This window comes from Gambusia affinis, linkage group LG06 (assembly GCF_019740435.1).
Source record: "Gambusia affinis linkage group LG06, SWU_Gaff_1.0, whole genome shotgun sequence".
Taxonomy (NCBI): domain Eukaryota; kingdom Metazoa; phylum Chordata; class Actinopteri; order Cyprinodontiformes; family Poeciliidae; genus Gambusia; species Gambusia affinis.
Window position 1 is genome coordinate 4,913,958 of NC_057873.1, and position 20,885 is coordinate 4,934,842.

General features: G+C 36.6%; 1 protein-coding gene and 1 long non-coding RNA gene across 2 annotated transcripts in view; one reads left to right on the forward strand and one right to left on the reverse strand.

Annotated features, from left to right (window-relative positions):
- pak1 (p21 protein (Cdc42/Rac)-activated kinase 1) overlaps window positions 1–15,106 on the reverse strand; it is a 63,233-nt gene extending 48,127 nt beyond the window's left edge. The window contains exon 1 of the mRNA XM_044118677.1: window positions 14,909–15,106. The gene's annotated coding sequence lies outside the window, so the exon portion shown is untranslated. The remainder of the gene's footprint in view (window positions 1–14,908) is intronic.
- A 2,553-nt stretch (window positions 15,107–17,659) lies between these two features.
- On the forward strand, window positions 17,660–18,496 carry LOC122833006. The gene is made up of 2 exons (XR_006370919.1): window positions 17,660–17,845; window positions 18,447–18,496. It is a non-coding gene; the product is annotated as an uncharacterized LOC122833006 (long non-coding RNA).
- Window positions 18,497–20,885: the final 2,389 nt, after the last annotated feature.

Consider the following 20,885-nt stretch of genomic DNA (forward strand, 5'->3'; position numbering starts at 1 on the left):
TTGAAAAGGAAAAAAGGAAACTGACATCAGATAAAACTCTTAATGTCATGGCAAAGGATTATTATCCCACAGTATGTAAAGTAATGCAGCAAAGAAATGCAGTATCAACACAAACCAAACTGCAAGCAATGGATGTGCGACCAAAACAGACTGAAAAGAAAAGTTCTATGAGCAAGCAGTATTTTGATGCACATGATCAAATGGACTTAGAAAATTCATATGATTTGCAACATGATGCAACAACTGCTTGTGGAAATCAAACCAGACAAAGGATAAATCATCAAACTGATCAAGTTCAAAATGGAGATGTTGTCACTATTATGTGTAAGCAAAATGAAATAATTGATGCACTTGTGCATCAACAGCGTCTATTGTCTTTACCACCACGACACATTCCTGTGTTTGAAGGAGATCCATTGCAATATAAAGCTTTCATTAAAGCGTTTGAACAAGGAGTGGAAAAGAAAGCCAGTAAAGCTGACTGTCTGTATTATTTGGAGCAGTTCACTTCAGGACAGCCTAAGGAACTGGTCCGCAGCTGCCAGCATATGGATATTGAACGTGGCTACATTGTAGCAAAGGGTCTTCTGCAGGAACATTTTGGAAATGAATACAAAATAGTAACTGCTTATATAAACAAAGCTCTGAACTGGCCATCAATAAAATCAGAGGATGTTAAAGCTCTACAAGCTTATGCTTTGTTTCTACGAGGATGTTGCAATGTGATGGAAGAACTTCAATATATGCAGGAGTTGGATATGCCAAGTAATATGAAAATGGTCATTTCTAAGCTGCCATACAAACTCAGAGAGAGATGGAGGGGTGTTGCTCATGATATTTGGGAGTCATACGACCACAGAGCTCATTTTATTGATCTGGTTGTATTTCTGGAGAAACATGTGAGGATCTTGTCTGATCCAATTTTTGGTGATATTGAAGTGTATGCACCTCAACATACAGCTGGCCAGAGGTCTTCCAGCAGCTTCAAGCTACAGTCAAGAATCAGAAGTAAAGAGAGTAGTTTTGCTACCACAGCAACATCAGTGGATTACTCTGAAAATGGATCAAAGATACAAAGGCCATACTGTCATTGTTGTTCAGGTGCTCACCTTATCGATAAATGCCAACAGTTTAAAAACAAGAAACACAGAGAGAAAATCTGTCTGTTGAAGGACAAAGGGATTTGTTTTGGATGCTTGTGTACTGGTCACATCAGCAGAGATTGTAATAAACGTTTAATCTGTGAAATTTGTGATCAACGACACCCAACTGTGTTGCATATTCCAAAGGCAAATTCTGAGCCTGAACCAATAAAAGAGCCAACCGGACTTAAACCATCAACTCTTCCTCAGACATGTGGACATACAGGGGCCGGAAAGAGTCGCTGTATTCTGTCCATTATTCCAGTACAAGTAAAATCTACCAAAGGAGTGGATGTCATACAGACATACGCTTTTTTAGATCCTGGTAGTACGGCTACATTTTGTTCAGAACATCTTATGCAAAGATTAAACATCACAGGGAAAAGGACTAAATTTCTCTTAAAAACAATGGGGCAGGAAAAGGTTGTTACTGCTTATTCATTGTCTGGCATAGAGGTATCAGGGTTGAATGGAAACAACTTTTATCCTCTGCCAGAAGTTCTTACGCAGAAGCAAATGCCAGTTACTTCAGATAATATTGTTACTGCTGCAGAAATAGAAAGATGGCCTTATTTGTCAAAGGTTCAAATCCCCACCATAAAAGCCAATGTTGACTTGTTGATAGGAACCAACGCTCCCAAGATGCTAGAGCCTTGGGAAGTGGTCAACACTGTGGAGATGGCCCATATGCTACAAGGACAGTGTTGGGCTGGGTGATTAATGGTCTATTGAATGAAGATGGAAATAACAGCAGTACTGAAGTGAAGCCATGTTCTGCTCTAGTAAACAAGATTTCTGTATCTAACTTGGAGTTCCTGCTCAACAAACAGTATGACCATGACTTCAATGAGAAAACCTTAGAGAAACTGAAATGTCAAGAGAAGACATTCGTTTTATGGAAATCATGGAATCCTCTTTAACTTTACAGGATAAGAGATATTGTCTGAAACTGCCCTTTAGGAACACAGATGCTATGCTACCAAATAGCTATTCTGTAGCCAAGCAGAGGATACTTGGATTAAGAAGGTTTGTAAATGACCCTCAACTTCAAAAGGAATATTCAAGTTGCCTTCAGGATGTTATTGAAAAGGGTTATGCCGAGCAAGTACTAGATCAACAGAAACAAAATTTGAAATCTGGAGATGTCGTTGTCATCATGGATTCATCTGCCCCACGTGGCTCCTGGCCTCTTGCTAAAGTAATATCGGTTTTCTCTGATAAAAAGGGCATGGTGCGATCTGTAAAACTGCAGACAAAGAACAATATTATTGAAAGACCTATTACCAAACTTTGTTTGATACAGGGGGTGTAAATCAATGGATATGTATTAATTTGCTCCTGTGTTGGTTGTATAATTGTTGTGTCTGCCTGCCATAACAATTAGGGGCCGGTGTGTAGGAGCAGATTATGAATTTCTGTATTATAAATGTTCGGGTCACATGATTTGTCAGGTGTCTATTTAAGTAGTACCTGGTGTTAATGAAGGCAGGTGTGTTCCACCCGAGAGGGGGAAACCAGTTTTGACCGCAACATAATAAAGGATATGGTGACAAAGAAAGAAACTGATTGGCGTGTCAACTTTACCCCGGTGTACCACCTCAGGGGCTTCAAGCATTTGGCTTAGCCTCTACAGGCAATGTTCATTACCTTGACTGAAACCTCCATCTGCCCGGCTTTCTAAACGTATGTCCCAATAGCGGCAAAAGCAAAATGAGGTGGTGTTTATAAAGTCATAAATGAATGTTTTACTGTGGAATATTGTCTCTTCTGGTTGGAAAAGGTACTTGGATGACATGAGTAACATGCAACTCAACCTGACTGCTAACACCCTGTATTAAAATGGCATTTTGCAAATACACAGTTATCTTAGTCTATTATATCCATATTGTCGTTTGTTTCATGGCTTCATGGGTCATGGTGTAATAAAACACTAACAGGGTCATGCAGAGGTTAAGCTGACATTCTTGGCTGGTCATATTTAAAAGTGCTTAAAGGGAGAAAGGTGTCGATGACGTTTTGTTAAAGCTGAGCTGAGAACTCAGCATGAAGCATCCCCTTAAGGGAAGACAACAGAAGGAGGACGGATCCTCCTCCGACAGCGACAGAGCAGAGAAGAAGAAAAATCTCAGATAGAAAGGAGGAAGTGGAGTTGTCACTACGGGTGGGAATCTTTATGTCACAATTTAATTAAAAATTGATTTCACCCATTCAAAACAATTATTTCTAAAAACTTTTTATGAAAGAATTAGAAAATTTCTCCAGCATTACAGAGACGCACCAATCCGATATGAATATCTGTATTGATCCCGATACTTTAAAAAATTATAGACGGACCCATAGGGCCAGTTCTATTCAGTCTAATTCTTCGCTTTGTGCTCTGAGCAGCATCATACTTTATTTTTTATTTTAAATTGTATTTAGGACTCCTAATTTCACTTTATGAACCATTTGACAGATTTGTTGCAGTTTATTTTTTACAAGTTTGACCAAGATGATAAACCTGTTTGTCAGTTTCAGTTTATTTATTTTATATTTGATGTTATACTCCTAATTGTTAATCTTTAAATAAAGACTAAAACCCACCTGCTTAATGTTGCTTTTGAACTATAATAAATGGGACATTATCCAACATATTTAATGTTTAGTGATGATTTTAATAACAGCACTTCACAAAATGTAATGTCTGTTACTGGTTTTCACATCTACCGACTATATAGAATAATTTATTGACCCCCAAAAGGAAATTGATTATTTGTTGACAAGCTACTCCATCCAAGGTGTTAAAAATTAATAAATGAAATCATATAACCATAAGTAGTATTAACAAATAGTAACAAATATGTTTCTGATTTCTTTTTGTTTTTATGATGAAAAGCACTTTGAACTGATTAAATGCGCTACACAAATAAACTTGATTGATTAAAGAAATTAAAGTTGTGTTGTTTTTACATGTTTGACCAAGCTGGTGAAGCTGTTGGTATATTTAAGTGTGCTGTACTAGTGCAGAGTTATTAAATTAATTTAAAAAAGAAACATTTTAAGTCAACTCAGCTGTTTTCCTGTATTGGATCGACTGGTAATAAACCTCACGTATTTGATCATTAAGAGGAGAATAATCAGAAAAAGAGACGTCTCATGTTTCAATGTGATATGGAGTATTTATACAGTTCCTTTACGCACAGAAAAAACAAATACAAGACAAAAACAAGTCAACCTTAAGAAGTGAAGAGAGACATTTCAATAACAAATAGACAGAAGTTATTGTTAAAAAGCAGCAGGAATACACAGAGAGCATTGATAGGGGGAAATGTACGGAAAGAAAAAGCAGAGAAGAGAAGAGGATGTGAAAAGAAAACAAAATAAAGGAGGAGAAAAATGGGAAAGAGGAAGAGACCATCTGCCTTGCAGTGTTGGGATAGTTGGAAAGGTTTGTGCTGGGTGGTATCTGTACGAGTGATATCATGATGTTGGTATTTGAAAATATCAGAATACGCAGTGCTGGAACTCCCCCTCTGTGAAATCCAGAAAACAACCAGTGAGAGTAAATCTGACACACACCATTATTCTGCTTGACAAAGCCGAACCTGCACCCAAACTTTACGGCTCCATCCACTTTATGTTTCCATCAATCTGCTGATCGGCCGGTCGAAGCAACATTTACGTTGATAAAAACAGACAGCATCATAATGTAATCTATTTAACTGGTTTAACTTAATGTTCTGAATCAACAGAAAGCTGAACTAACAATGTAAGAGACAACGTGCTGCTCCAAACCCAAGACCACCACTCCCCAGAATCTACAGTCACTGGGAAGAAAGCACTGGTTCTGCTCCAAGTTATGACCAAAGGTTGGATCATATCAGCACCAGTAACAAAGAGCAATCTGCTGGTAAAAGTACTTTTATAGCACCTTCAGATAATTAGAAAGGGTTAAGTGACTGTGCACATTGCTGTAAAACTGGTTTTAGAAAAAAACTGTCTGACTGTAACCTGCATTACGTTTTACAGACAGACAGACAGACAGACAGGCAGGCAGAAGCCAGTTTTGTGAGCTGAGGAGTCTCCTGATTGGACGCGAGCCAGGAACAAGTGTGGGAATCTGACCAGAGACACAGACTGATCTCCCAGAGTGTAAAAAGAAAAGCAGCTGATTAGAATCAGATTTAGTGGGCTGAAACTGTTGGAAGAACCGCGGTTCTGGCCAAGTGAACTGTGGCTGTAGTAACCGGGTCTGGAGAGGTAGTAATAAATCCAGAAGCTTTATAGGGTTCCATCAGACTGGATTAAGACTGCGCTACACCACCCATGACCTGAACGACCCGGCTGAAAGTGACTGGACCGTGGCAGATCTGAAAAGCTCCTTAAGAGTCAAAGCAAAAGGTTGTCTTTCCTGCATCCTCACCACCCAGGCACTACAACAGGCAGCTACATGTTGACCTCGTCAGGATCTGGGGAATGTCCTTGTTCAAAGGACAGGTTTCTGTTTCATCACCATCAGTTTCAGCCCTGTAGTGGATGACGAAGTACGACCATTCATCAACCGGCTGGCTTCTGAGTTAAAACTATTTAAGTAGTGGTGAAACTTAAGGAAAATTTTTAATCAATTGAAGGGTCTGTAACTAACTCCTTTCATCACAATAGTTTTTTTCTGGTGTCACATCAGATTGTTTTTCAAAGTAAAAATTAGCTCCCGGTCGTCCATCGCTGTTGTTTGCGCATATCCCTTGTGTGTTGAATTTACTGTCAAACCAGAAACACACAGAGGGTCCGGTTTGTATTTCTTTATTACAAAAACATTACTATGAGAAATTAGGAATAGTATGGTTTTCAGCTTGACTGGATCTTTTGTAAGCTCTCACCACTCTTCATTGTAGATGCTATTACTGATGGAGGAAGACTCAATGTTAAACTATCAGGGAGGCGTTTAAAATAAAGTCAGATGAATCTTATTTATGGGCTTTCAGGCTATTTGTAAGGATTTGAGTTTTTCTGTGTGTTTATTTAGGTTTATGTGTCAGTTGAGTTTCTGTATTGTCCTGTCTAACCTTGATTGATCCCAGTTGTGTCTAGTTCCTTTTATTACTCCCCATGTTTCTTGTTCTCTGTCAGGTCCTTGTCTAAGCTCTCAAGTTGTCTCGTGTCTGCTGTCGGTTGATTACTGTTTACCAGTTGCTACCAGAGACTAGCTCCTAGCCTTTGCTCCTCTGTGCTGCCTGGATTTTTGTCCTTTTTTCATCATTAAACCATCATCACCACTCAACCTCCTGGGTCCTCGGCTTTATCCTCACCATCACTTCCTGGCAGTATTTATAGTTCTAAACTGCAATGAGACATATTTTTAAAAGAATCTAGATGAGCTTTACTTTAACAAACATGTAAAACTCCAACCTATTAGCAACTGACATACAACCTGTTGGTATGAAAATTTCCAAATTTTTTATTAGCTTAAGTGCAACTGAACCCTCTAATCTGATTGCCTTTAAACACATCAATAACAATAATTATTACACTGGCTGAAAATAATGTGTGCAGTCAATAACAGACTGGATGAACTCTTGAAATGAACCGCTGTCTTTACAGCAGTGGGAGTCATGAATTTAGATTAATAGATTAATACACAGATTCGGTATGAACTCATTCACCTTGTGTGCTTTAATTGGCTAATCTGTGGTTTTCTCTGGACAGAGTCGTGTTGCTCTTTCTGCAGATTACATTATCCCACAAAAAAAACAAAAAACATTTACAGTATGAAGTCATGTGATGATGATGAAATGCACAAAGCAGAAAAAAAATAATTACAGCACATCTGTGAGGGATGCAAGGCAGCAGGGTGTGAACGCGATACATCAGCACTGAAAAATTCAGCTTTAAACAGCTGGCTGATCGAAGGAAGACGTGACAAAATGCTAAACCCTCTTTATGCCTCGGCTCTGCATTCCTAATCATTTATCTCATCCAACAGCTTCTGTTTAAAAATGCCAAATTAGACAAAAATTGTTCTGAAATTGACAGAAAAGCAACAGGAATTCTGGTAAAACAGAAACTCAGGCAGACGACTCCACCATCTTAAAAATCTAAATTATTAAATACTGGTCTAGCTCTGTGATGCCAACAAGGCTGAATAACACAGACAAAGCAGTAATCAAGCCAAAATTGTACAAAAAAATAGCCATTTCACATCTGAGGTTAAGAAGAAAACAGCTTTGTCTGTAAATATGTTTTACCCAAAACTCAATTGTCATAGTTTTAGTTCACCTGGTTCAAATTATGCAAAAAATTAAATAAAATCTCCTTTTGCTGTCTAATTATTAATCAGTTAATAGAAAAATAATCAACAGATCAGTCATACACTGTAATAATGTTAAGTCAAGCAGAAAGTTTCTAAATAAATAGAAGTATTTATTTAGCTGCAGGCGGATCCTTTGCTACAAATGAAACATTATTTTTCTATTCAAAAAAGGTATTTAATAATTTTTTTACTGCATCTTTTTATGTATTTTTAATACTTTATTAAATAAACCTAAGTGGTTAAATAAAAAAATCTGCAAAATGTGCCAATTTTTTAATTCTTTTAATTGATACAATGCTCAATTGCTAAAATAATCAATAGTTCCAGCGAAGGGTGGCGATATATCCAAAGAATTATATAATGATATATATTTTTTAAATACCTCAGAAATAATATTACAGTCAATATTCCACATTTCCTGTTTTTTTTTATGGATTTGGCCAAATATGTAATTTCAAAACATTTTTTTTAATTACTGTTCTTAACAAATGTATTTATATATAAATGTATACAAGAATCACAATATGTTTAGTGTGTCAGAAAACATTAAATAAATAAATGTAAGCCAATTTTGGCCAATAAAAAAAACACTGTCTGGAATCAGCTACCAGGTGTAAATAAAAGTAAAAAAACTAAAAATCTTGTTTAACAAGAACAATCTTGTATATTTTTTTCAACACCAAAATATATTTAAGACGAAAATAGCTGTAAAAAGCAACTTCCTATTGATCAGTAACTATTTTCACTTTTTTTCATCTGTCACATGGAAAATCTCCATCAAAGTTAATGCCTAGCAGTGTTTTGGTTTTTAGCAACATAATTTTTTTTGGTGGTGTCAAGAAATCCACTGGTACTGTAAACGAGATCATATGGTGCTCCTCTAGTTAACAGATAAAGGGCCTCCATCTAATTTCAGTTTAATGAAACTGAACTAAAGTTATCCTTTTCACGCAGAAAGTATCAGCGTGAAAAACACGCCCACCGCAGAATCAAACCATTTGTTTCCAACTTACATACCCACCCCAACCTGACTGTTTATCTGCTTTCTTATCAGTGCAGTGGATTTACTTCAAGTGGGGAAAAAGAACTGATCCCGGATCAAAACGTTCACCTGAACTGATGTGGTCCACCGGCTTCATGGGGGGAAACTGAGCAGAAAGCTTGTAGTTTGGTGCTGGGGTTGGTCTAGACGCCGTGCTCAGAAGGCCCAGCAGCCTTCCAAGCAGACAGTCTATGTATTATTCAGCTGCTGGCTGGCTTTTTGCTGCTCCACAGCCAATCCTGCTATTTATGTTGGTCTGAGAGTGAGTGCAGCAGAAGGAAATATCAATGGTAATTACAGCGTTGTGTCAGTATTGGTTGTGGAAATGATTCTGCACTTAAAGTCTAATTATGTTTTGAAATGTTCATCTTTAAAACCAGAGCAAGCTGATGAGTAATATAAAACAGACTGCATGTAAAAGAATAGCTACACATGCAGCGGAATATGCTTGTTCACCATTTTTGTGGCTCTCTCTTGGCATTTGGGGGGAGAAAAAAATATATCACAAGACTGGAAACAGATGATAACCATTCTCCTTTCGCTCAGCAGCAGCAGCAGCAACAAACCTGCCTTCCAGCATCTTGAGAGATTAGGAGATTATAAATACCAGGAACTGAACAAAATTCTGTTTCATACCATGCAATAAGCGGCTAGTTAGGCTCCAAACTGTTAAAAATATCTTCAATGACAGGTGAGATGCAGCCGAAACGTGAAGTGCTAACACATACAAGCTCTGACAACAGTCTGCTGTCTCCTGGAGACACCAAGTCACAGCAGCAGGAGACAAATGGGTCGTTAAGCCCTCCCTCATGTTGCCGTGGTGTCAGAGCGACAACTGTATGGCCTCATGCCTCACATGGGACAATAAAACACTCCTTTCACCACACCCAGATATCCATGGCAACAACTGGGCCGCTATCAGCCCTAAGCCATAACCCAATGCTCTGGCTAGCATGTTCCTGAAGTACGGATTCTCTCATTGGTGGGTTTTAGAGGTTTTGTCCTTGATGTTCGCTTGTTTGAAGAGACTGTAGAGCTGATAGGAGCTGCAGGATAACCAGCACTGGTTACATGTACAGATTATCGGTCTGAAGCGTGTATTGCTATACTGCACCATCTTTCAGTTATAGGGTTCTACAATAAAAATTATCCAGGTTCTAAAAACATTTGACTCCAGCCTCAAATGCAGACAAAAGCAATAACTTTTACATTGTTTATTAAGTAAGAATGGAATGAAAAGATTGTATGAGAAAAAAAGTTCAATCAAAGTAGATGCTATTGTCGAGGAGTTTTGTCCAACTTTTTCCATTTACTGTGTGATTTGAAAAGTTAATTTTAGATTGGAATCATTTTAGATTCATTCACATCAGCCCTGCTTGAGCCGTTTTAATCGAACTTCAGTCTGCTTGCTTAAAAAGTTCAGCTCGACTGGGGAATTGTGAAAGGGTAATCAAGCTTTCAAAATAAAGAACAGTGGTTCATATAAAAAACCTAGGATTCGGTTTGGTTTAAAAGAACTCTGGTGCAGTTCATATGTGAACACCAAGTGGACCGGAAACCGCTCCAAAGCAGGAAGTGCACAGGGCATTCTGGGTAAATACAACCAAAACAAACTAACTAATAGCGCGAGCAAGAGAAATGGACAAAAGATAAATCCTACAATTGCTCAAATCTGATGCTGCTTCATTTTTGTTTACATTTCATAAAGGAAGAAGTTGCACTCAATGTCTTCTTTGGAGGTTTTCATGTTGTTCATTTCTTCAGTGGTTCTTGTTGCAGTGCCACCACAGGTTAGGAGGTGAACAGTTTTTTCAAAGGGTTTGGATCATTTGACACAGCGCAGTGAGAAAGAGAACCGAACCAGATGAAAATGTAACAAATGTAATTTTGGCCTCGAATCAAACCGAATCTACCAGGAGTGAAAACACTCCTAGACTCCAGTTTGAGTAAAGATGGTCCACTCATGTTTGAACAAATTGAAAATTTTTCACTCAGCCTGGTTCTACGCAGTTTTACTTGGGAATAAGGGTTTTCCATTGGTAATGGTTGTGTGGTACCAGCCCCTTGTTTAGTTCCTACTTTGTTTCTTTCCAAGTGAGTGACGTCGAACTGAAAACAACGTCTGAAAACTGTCGGTCACTGATTGACTAAGTGGTGGATCTACTAGTTGCATCATAGGAGTGACTCTGTTGACTGTTATCAGCAAATACCAAAGCTGCAAAGCAACTGCTGGACCATAATGAACAAGAAAGGCATAAATGGTTTAAATTGATGGCATTTACAGGCAACAACTGGTGAGCAATGGGAAGGAGAGATGACTCAACTCTGTCAATTTGTTCCATGATGGATGACGTTGAGTGTTTTGAGGCTTTCAGCATCTTTTAGGTAATTCATCACATCACTGGTGAGCTTACTTAGAAGAATGTTCTGAAAGTAACGCTGTTGTCACCTGCATGAAGATAATATGATAGCTAGCTACTGTCCATTTCCATGATTCACAGATGTCTTACATGTTGATTGTCACTGCCTAAGCATCAGAGAATATGTCCTGATTTTACTAAGCTTCAAGGAAAGTGATTCATGGAACATCATGTATGTTTAAGCATTTATAGGCAGAAAATGCATCAGCAACTGGAAATTTTGATAACTGGCTGATTGATTAGTGCATCACTACCAAAATTCCTGGGATTGAAGGAAGTGTAGAACGATGAACTTTCCTTTACCCTTTCTATAAACCCTTTAACTGTCACTTCCAGAAGCACTTACATGTTATCCAGTGGGTGCAAGTGGTGTCAAACAACTAGCATGCAAAGAATATCTTCAGATGTTTATGCTGTTATAAAGTCCAAAAATAAGAAGAACACAAAAGTTTACAATAAAAGAAACTCCTTTTAAGAGCTGGAACAGTGTTATTTTTGGAGTATGTACTCACTTAACAACATAGTTGCAAATTTCTGACCTTTGAATCATTCAGCCATAGAAATGCTCAAAAGTTTAAGAGATGAATCAGTTGTGACTTTCAGAAATGAGCTATTTTTAACTGGATCTCCAGACAGCTGCTCATAAAGACACGGTTTGTTCTATCATAGTTTAATCCATGATAATTACCAAAGATAAAAGAAAATAGGATTTTTGCACCAACATGTTGACTCCCAAAGAAATAACAGCTGAAGAAAATGTTTTAGGTCCTATGAGGTCTTTGCTGGATTTTCCTTTACATTTCTAAAGAAATTACTTTCAGATATGATTTACTTATTTTCACTTGGGCCCATTTTTCTGTTTATTTAGGAACAGATTGAACAATCTGCTGTCATGCTCAGGGCTTTAACTGAAAATGAGCAATAAACCAGGCAAAGCCCAAAGGAAAACTTCAAAATACCATCAACAAGTCTGCAGATCTCTTACAAAAATATCAAGAAATGAGGAATGACTGAAACCTTTTGCAAAACACATACAGATATTAAAAACACATTGGCAAAATCAGAAATACTAGTTTAACAGCTTAGTTGTTTATAAAGAAAACAACCCCCCAAAAAGACAGAATCTTTCCTTAAAATTGTTAATTCTTAACCTAAATCTAGAACAGCTGAGGCGAACCGTCTGCCTTGGTGAGTATGGACTCAGAGAAAATGTGTCAGCTGACTAAAGGCTTTGGCTGACTTTAAAGTCAGGAAGCAGCAACAACAGCAGATCTAACTTGTAAATCTAATAAAAATGCCAAAAGTGTCCTGGTTTGTTTCCAATCAATGCGACGCAGCAGATATATGTGCAGCAGAGCGGCCAAACCCACAGAGTTAACTTGCGAGGATGTACAGGGATTCTGCTGAGCCCTGTGGAAAGAAGAGCGTGAGTGCATCTTGTGCAGAGTGTTGCACAAAACCTAGAAACCTAGAGAACGGCTTCTCTACCATCAGAGACACAGCAGGCCGTGCAAAAGCACAATGAGGTTACGGTAAAGTAACACGTTGGCTTTACAGGAATGTTTGATTACCTTTTAAACTGGGCAGTTTTCCAGATACACAGTGCCTTGCCAAAGAATTCAACTACAAACTTCAATGTATTTTATTGGAATATTTACACAATAGACCAACAAAAAGCGATTCAGAACTAAAATGAAGGACAAAGGATACATGGCTTTTATGGCTTTCACAAAGAAAAAAAATTGTAAAATGTGGAATGCAATTGTAACTAACCCTTCTTTACTCTGTTAACTGTCAATAAAATCCAGTATCTAATTATTAAATAGAGTCCACTTGAGAGTAATTTAATTTCTCAAGGTGTTTTCACACCTGTTAGTCCAGTAGATTCTGTTTGATTGGGGTTGGAAATGGCAACATTTCTTGCATTTTCAGGTGGTATGGCTTTCTTTCACAATGTTCAGTCAAACAATCCAAACATTTTGAAAAACCTGCTCCCCTCCTCACCTGCGGTGGTGCTTTGCCAAGAACCACTGAAGGAAACAACACAAAAATCTCTGAATTTGAAGGAAGTTGAGCACAACTTCCTTCTTTATAAAATGTAAACAAAAATGGAGTAGTGTCGGACTTTAGAGGTTGTATGCTTTCTCTTTTGTTTTTGATTTTTTAAAAAGTCACAAGCCATTCCTCCCACTAGTGCTAAAATTGCACCTTTGTTTTAGTTGTATTTACCCAGAATGCCCTGCGCTGTAGTCCACTTTCTGCTTTTGGAGCTGCCTCTGGTCCGCTTGGTGTTCACATCTGCATTCGAACCGAAGCAGAGTTAACTTCAACCGAACCGAGACCAAAGTTTGTAAGAATGACCAGAGTTCGCTTTTTTGGTCGGCATCTGAGTTCAATTACGCATTCACACTTTAACAAACAAACCAGACTATCTGGGCAAATGCACTACAATTTGATTAAAGCCGATTCAACATGGCTGGTGTGAATGAACCCTTAGGCATCATCAACTAGCATCAAAGACCCAAAAAGACAATGTCACAGGCTTGGAAATACTAATAAAACTCTGGAAATAATCTGAAAAGGGAAAGATGATCAAACAATTGCAAAAATAAAACAACATGGCTGTTCTTGAGAGAATCTGATATCAAGAGAACAATTGGTTGTCCATTGTACAAATCTGGAAGTCACTGGGCAAAGAAACCATTAAGCAGTCCCATTTGGACCCAGCAAACAGGAAGAAGGTCTACTTGTCAGATGAGGCCAAAATTGAGCTTTTTGTACAAGCAAAACAATGTGTGGCAGAAAACTATCACCCTGGACTAAACAACCTACGGGTGGTGCCATCAGGCTGTGGGAATAGTTTTCATTAATAGGGATAGGGGAGCTGTTCAGAGTTGGGAAGATGAACACACAGTGCTGAATCCTGGAGGAAAACCAGAGGCTGCAGAAGACCAGCAACTGGTGCAGAAATTCACCTTAAAGTAGTACAATGACCCTAAAAATACAGCTAGAACCATAAATCAATAATTTAGAGTAAAGCAAATCAATGAATTAGAATGATCTAGCCAAAGTCCAAACCAACATTCAACTGAAAATCTGTGGCAAGACTCAAAAAATGCTTTGCACAGAGCCTCTCATCCATTCTGGCTAAGTTTGCAAGGAAGAAGAATGGACAAAAATATCAGTTGTTGATAGAAATATGACCCAAAACACTTCCTGCTGTCAATGCCAAAAAATTACTAATTAAAAAAAAATATATATCAGATTAAAAAAGTTTAAGACTGTATATTACTTTAATCCCAGTTATGCACCACATTGTATCTATCACATAAAATACACTGAAATTTGTGGTCTTAATATAGCAAAATTAAAAAAAGGAATACTCAAAGAATATTCCTTTGAGTATTCCTTGGCCATCTGCTTTATTTGTTTTTGTTAACTCACTATAATTTATGATATATTTAAAGTGATTAATTGTCTATTTTGGAGTATTTTCTCAAAAGAAGTGTATGTAAAACACACTTGCCTGTGCAATTAAATTCTCTGTTTTAAGAGATCCCATTTTTAAACCACATGGACTAATTAATACTCTCTGATAAAACCAGGAGATAACAAATACGCAATGAAGAAGTGAAAAGTTCATTCATTCATTTGAACTCGGCCTGCCATGCCTCCAGTTCTCCAGTAAAACTCAGCCAAGTGGAGATCTGGGAGGTAACCCGGTAATATAAAGAAAAATAATCACACCACCCACGCCTCCGGCTGGTATAACCTCACCGTGACAGACTGAAAGTCCACTCTAAGTGGATGTTCATGAACCAGCAGGGTGCCAGGGATGCAGATAATGAACAAAAAGATGATGTTGTGCTCCCAGTGTGGTGTAGTAAGCAATAACCCCATCTTATTATCAGGGAAATTAGCCCCTTAAATCACAGGGCACCACGCGCCCGTGGCAGGGAATCCGCACCAACGGCTAATCTAACGGTAAGGTATAAAGTAGAAAAAGATCACTCACCACTTGGTCTGTCAGCAAATATAAATCCCTGAATGATTTTTTTGTAATTTTCCGTCACCGTATTACACCGTCTCATGTATCCAACAAACTCTGTTCCCCCCCGTCTCTGTCTCCCTATTTGTCGATTCAGACCTGCGGAGCTCTGTCGCCCTCCTGGTTGCTCCTTTTTAACGATAAAACTTGCCGAGCCCAGGCTATTGTTAGCGAAGCCTGCTGCAAAAAAAGACCCGCCTACACTGACGTGATTCCAAGAATGTTATTGGTCAATCAGGAGACACTCGAGCTTCTGATTGGCTAATACAGACGTTTGTTCTAAACTCGGGGCGGATCCAAGTTTGCCGGTAAAGATTCAGAGGTGTTACGTTCAAAGTCGATGACGAAATGTCCGAAACTTTAGTTCTATCACAGATTAGAATGGATAGCGTTGCGTTCAGGTGTAACTTTTGAATTGAATTGTGTAAAAAAAATTCAACTGGTTCAAAGACGGTAAAATTCTTCTTTCTCTGGAAACTCCTACACTACTACAACATATCCTTACAAAATGAAAATGAAGAAAAAATATAAAACTTCATTTATTTTAGCGCTCAACTTGAGTGAAAATATGACTTAACAATTACACAATTAATGAAACATATATTGATTAGAATATTAATTGCATTAATTACAAGCCGAATGTTTTTTTTCACACCAATAAAACTAGAAATAAATAAAGTAATATTAAGATTAGTTAGAACTTTGACCATAGACAATATAATAGTCCATGACTGACGCGAATTATGCAGATTAAAGATTTGGGAGGTAGTGACATCTAGCGGTAAGAGAGATGGAGTGTATATCAAGGTAATTAAACTGCTAAACAATATATTACCTCCCTATTAAGTAACAATATAACTGAAGGTACAAATGGTTATTTAACAAAGAGGTTGTCAAATAAAAATTAAAAAAACATGAAAAAAGAAGTATGTAAATAATTGGACAAAGGAAAAAACGGGAAAGGGAATGCAAAGAGAAAATAAATGAAAGTACAATAGGATAAATAAATAAATAAATAATATTGGATATTATGAAATGAGTGAATAAAAAATGAACTTACTAAATACAGAATATTAAAAAAATGAAGAAATTAGGAAGTAAAAAAAAACGTAATTTAAAAAATTGGATTGGAAATCAAATGGAAAATCAAATGGTAGTGATCATGTTAAATTAATATTGTTGGAAACGACAAATACATATAAATTTTCATCATAATGTATAATAAGCTAAGTTCTGAAAGTTTTTATTTTTTGTATCCAATATTTGGGATATTGATTTTGATGTGTATGAGAGAGGCAGGAATCATAGATACTTATCGTTGTCTAATAATGCATGTCAATCGACATTTGTTTTATTTTTATTTGTTCTGTTTTTACATTTTATTGTCTGTTGTAAATAAATAAATAAAAAAATTTTAATTAATTATTCATATGATGGCGTATTAGGGTTATTGCACATAAAAAATAAGACTAAATTTATGCCAAAAATTTCTGAGTTTCAAAAGTCAAAACTGTAAACTTTTGAAGCTTTCAAGTTTTGTTTCACAAAACATTCTGAGATTGAGCTACACTTTTCTGATTTTTTTAAGCCAATGTTCAACTCTTCAAACTCACAATTTTCCCTTTTTTCTAGGAAATTTCCTAGATGAATCTAAAAATGTCAGAGTTTTCTATTGGATTTTTACTCCTCTTTTTTCTATCTACAACGGCTTTAATACACCATCACACTATCAAGCCATGTATTATTTTCTATGCTTCTATATATTTGCAAATTTTGGTAGGATCCATCCTGCATAGAACATACCAGTTTTGTGTACTTAACTGTACAGTTCCAGATTTGTGCAAAGGTGGGCAGAGTACCCAAAAATTGTACTGAGGTAAGAGTAGAACCTCAACATATTTTTACTCAAGTAAAAGTAAAAGGTAACTGTCCAAGAAATTACTCAGGAGTAAAAGTCTTTAGTAAAAAGTCTCCTCAGATACTGAGTAACTGATCAAATTATCACTCATTTAATATTCACAAATTACATAATCAGACAGATGAAAATTTGGTATTTTAAGGATGAATATTACAATAATTCATATAAGTATCAAAAAATAACAAAATCAAGTAAAAAAATATTTTTTCAATAAAAAACTTATGAAACTTATCAAAACTGCAAGTATTTGTCTGTGTTTGGTGACATTTTTTGTTAGAACTTGTTTTTCATCCAGTTAAGTTACTGACAGAGTATCCAGAAACCTTACACAAGTAAGAGTAGGAAAATTATCATAACCTGTCATAATAACTAACTAAATATTTAGCTTTCAAATTAAATATTTTGTTCCTAACTAAATGTTTAAGTCTGAGCTAAATATTTAGTTTTCAATCTAAGCTAAATATTTTGCTTGAAAAATATGTATTTTGTTTGAAAATTAAATGTCTTAGTATGGAAATTTAATATTTAGTTTGGAAACTAAATATTTAGCTTTCCAATTAAATATTTAGCTCCCAACTAAATGTTTTAGTAATAAAAGGTATCAGTATGAGTATTAGTATCAGCAATACAGGCCCTGTATTATGGAGGACCAAAACTGACATAATAAAAAATAGAAGCATATTTTTTATTTTGTCAGTTTTGGTCCTCCATACACACGTGTAAGGACAAGGAAAAACAAAATATATATTTATGCTTTTATTTTTTATTATATCAGTTTTGGTCCTCCATATATTGCTGGTTGTATATTCTGAATAAATTGGTGCATAATTTAATAATTTCTCCTTGATAAGTGAGTGTTTGTATTTTAGCCGGGGGTGTGACCGGAGCCGTGTTCAACCCGGCGCTGGCCTTTTCCACGCAGTTCCCCTGCAGTGGGAACTCATTCCTGGAGTACTGCTTTGTGTACTGGTTGGGTCCACTTCTGGGTAAGACCAATTGGAAAACAGTCTGAAACTTCACCAACTAAGGTCACATTTTATAGATTTGTCTTTATATGTTATATTTTTGTGCATTTGTGTCCTTTTTTTCAACGTAAAAGACTCCAAATTATTCTATGTCTTCATCTGTTTTTTGCTTTATTACCAGTCAGACTGGGTTTAACACTGTTAATAATATTTGGAAAGAATAAGGCTTAGAAGTACAGCAAACTGTGTGATTATCAGCTCTAATTATCAGTTCAATTTTGCTTTTCAAAAGCAAATAACAATTTAAGCCAAATGTGAACTTTTTAACCAAGTTATTTCTATATCAGAAATGCATAATTTTAGATTAACATATAAAATTATTCAGCTGAATCTTTGCAACGCTTAAGAAATTAAAATCAGCTTTGTGTCCCTGCCTGCTTACAAGCAAAGTGTTGACATAAATCTTATAAGCTGATTAAATCCTGGATTCTCAGGACTCATTTGTATGTTGCACACAGTATCAAAACGACTAAATACATACTACATGTACATATGCTTTATATACAGCTCTTTTTTAATCCTTGTTACTTTATTTTTGTCTTCTTTCTTCCTGTTGTCTCAGGTATGATGAGCTCAGTGCTTCTCTTTGATAAACTCACGACTGCATTTTCAACCAAGAAGCAGGCATACCCCAGAGCACATCAGGATTAAATATTAACAGTTAACAATATCTAAGTTTTTGCTGAACTGCTTTTTCTAAATATTTCAATTTCAGAGACTTTTTAATGTAAATTAGTCTAGATGACATCTAAAGCACAACTGAAATACAAAATTCTATAAGCAAGTCATTTGTTTACTTTAGAATTCAGTAGAGGTGTTTGATTTTTGGCAAATTTATCAACACTTCCAGATTGATGAACGGAATCTGAAAGTGTTGATAAAATTTGACCAGTTTGTTGGATTTTAAAAGAAAATCCAACCACATTTTACCATCTTTAGCTCAGTACACCACATAAATGTAGCTAAAATATTAAAATCTATTGCAACAAACAGTTTTATGTTTGCATTTGGATAAAAGAATGTGTAGATAATATAATAAAAGATCTTACTTCTGAGTAAAATTTTAAGCAAATTGTTTAACAGAGGAAATGTGACCAGTGTTATTCATGTTTTGATGTGATATTATAGGTGTACTGTAACTGAATCTTCTGCACGTCCTTTACTTTTTGCACAGATCTAACTAGTGCCTTTGGATTCCAGTAAAAAATATAATATAAATAAAAATAATCAAAACCGTGCAGTTTGTTTTTCTTATATACATATTGGACAGATTCAGTGACCTAGCAACTCACTCGCGCTTCTTTTGGTTACCTAGCAACTCACTCGCCAACTCATTCCTGAGTACTGCTTGGTTACCTAGCAACTCACGCTTCTTGGTTGCAGTCTAGCAACTCACCAACTTGGTTACCTAGCAACTCACTCGATTTGGTTACTTTAGCAACTCACTATTTTGGTTACCTAGCAACTCACTCGCTTTTTTCTTTCAACTAATAGCAACTCACTCTTATTACCTAGCAACTCATCTGTTTTTGCTTTATTACCTAGTCAACTCACTGGGTTTAACACTGCTTAATAATATTTGGAACTCAATAAGGCTTGGTTACCTAGCAACTCACTCGCTCTTTGGTTACCTAGCAACTCACTCGCTCTTTGGTTACCTAGCAACTCACTCGCTCTTTGGTTACCTAGCAACTCACTCGCTCTTTGGTTACCTAGCAACTCACTCGCTCTTTGGTTACCTAGCAACTCACTCGCATAATTTTAGATTAACAGCCTGAGTAAAATTATTCAGCTGAATCTTGCAACCGCTTAAAAAGAACAGCGTGGAGTGAGGAAAAAAATTATAACAGTTCCAGAGGAAATTGTTGTGGATAAAAGAGGAAAGGTCACGTCACCAGTTTGGCAGGTTTTAAAATATTTGAAACAAAGAAACAGAAGAACGAATCGATAACTAGAAAATTCCTGAAGAAATTTAACTGGGGCCTGCCAATCCTTGTTACTTTGGACCCAGTCTTCTGATGCTAAGAATTTGCTAAAGAAAGCCGTAATGTAATCAATAGCATGTGGAGAATCACAAGAATGTTAAGTAAGCTGACATGCAACATTCAGTATGATAAAGCAAGTGTATTAGCTAAATGAGCAAATATGCTAATGTAAGCATAAATACTTTCAGTAGCATGTGGGTATCATTAGAATGTTTACTGTCATTTACTTACTCCATTAAGTATACTAAACATGGCTAATAAGTCTGAAAATAGAAAATAGCTTATTTAAAAGGTTATCAGCATGAACTGCTTGCTGCGCAAGGCAGTTCCCCAACCTCGGATAAACAGATAATGCAGAATGATATCACTGTACTGCCCATGTGCACTGTCCAGAGGGGCTTTTTGAGGCTTTTATTTTGAAATTTGCAGTAAGCTTCATATTAAATGCCCACACTAATCCAATGTGTAAGAGTGCTTTGGATAAACCAGTCACATAAAGCCAAAAAGAGCAATTACATGATGTAAAAATTCCCAAGGCTTTTATTTTGAAATTTTTGTTAAGCTTCATTTGAAAGGGTCAAAGTCATCCCATGTGTAACAGTCATTGATTAAATCAGTCATATAACGCTCAAAAAGCAATGACCTGATGTAAAAATTTTCAAGGGCTTTTATTTTGAAATTTTCAGTAAGCTTCATTTCAAAGGGCTAGACTCATCCCATGTGTAACAGTGACAGGGTTAAATGAGTTATATACAGCCCATAGCAGCAAGTTGTTCTAAAGGCCAGCTCAGTCCTCCTCTGTTTTAACTGAACTACTAGTTAGAACTACAGTGATGCGATTTGTAGTCCTAGCAGCTCTCCCTGCTCTGGGTTCCGTTGCCATGGTAAATAATCCTCTCTGCCAGCTGTGAGTGAGACATCCAGGGGAGACAATTCTGTTTGAGCCAGCCAGTTTGACTAAAAAAGCATTGCAAACAACTGTTTCCTGCTCGGGAACCGTAATACATATTCGAAAA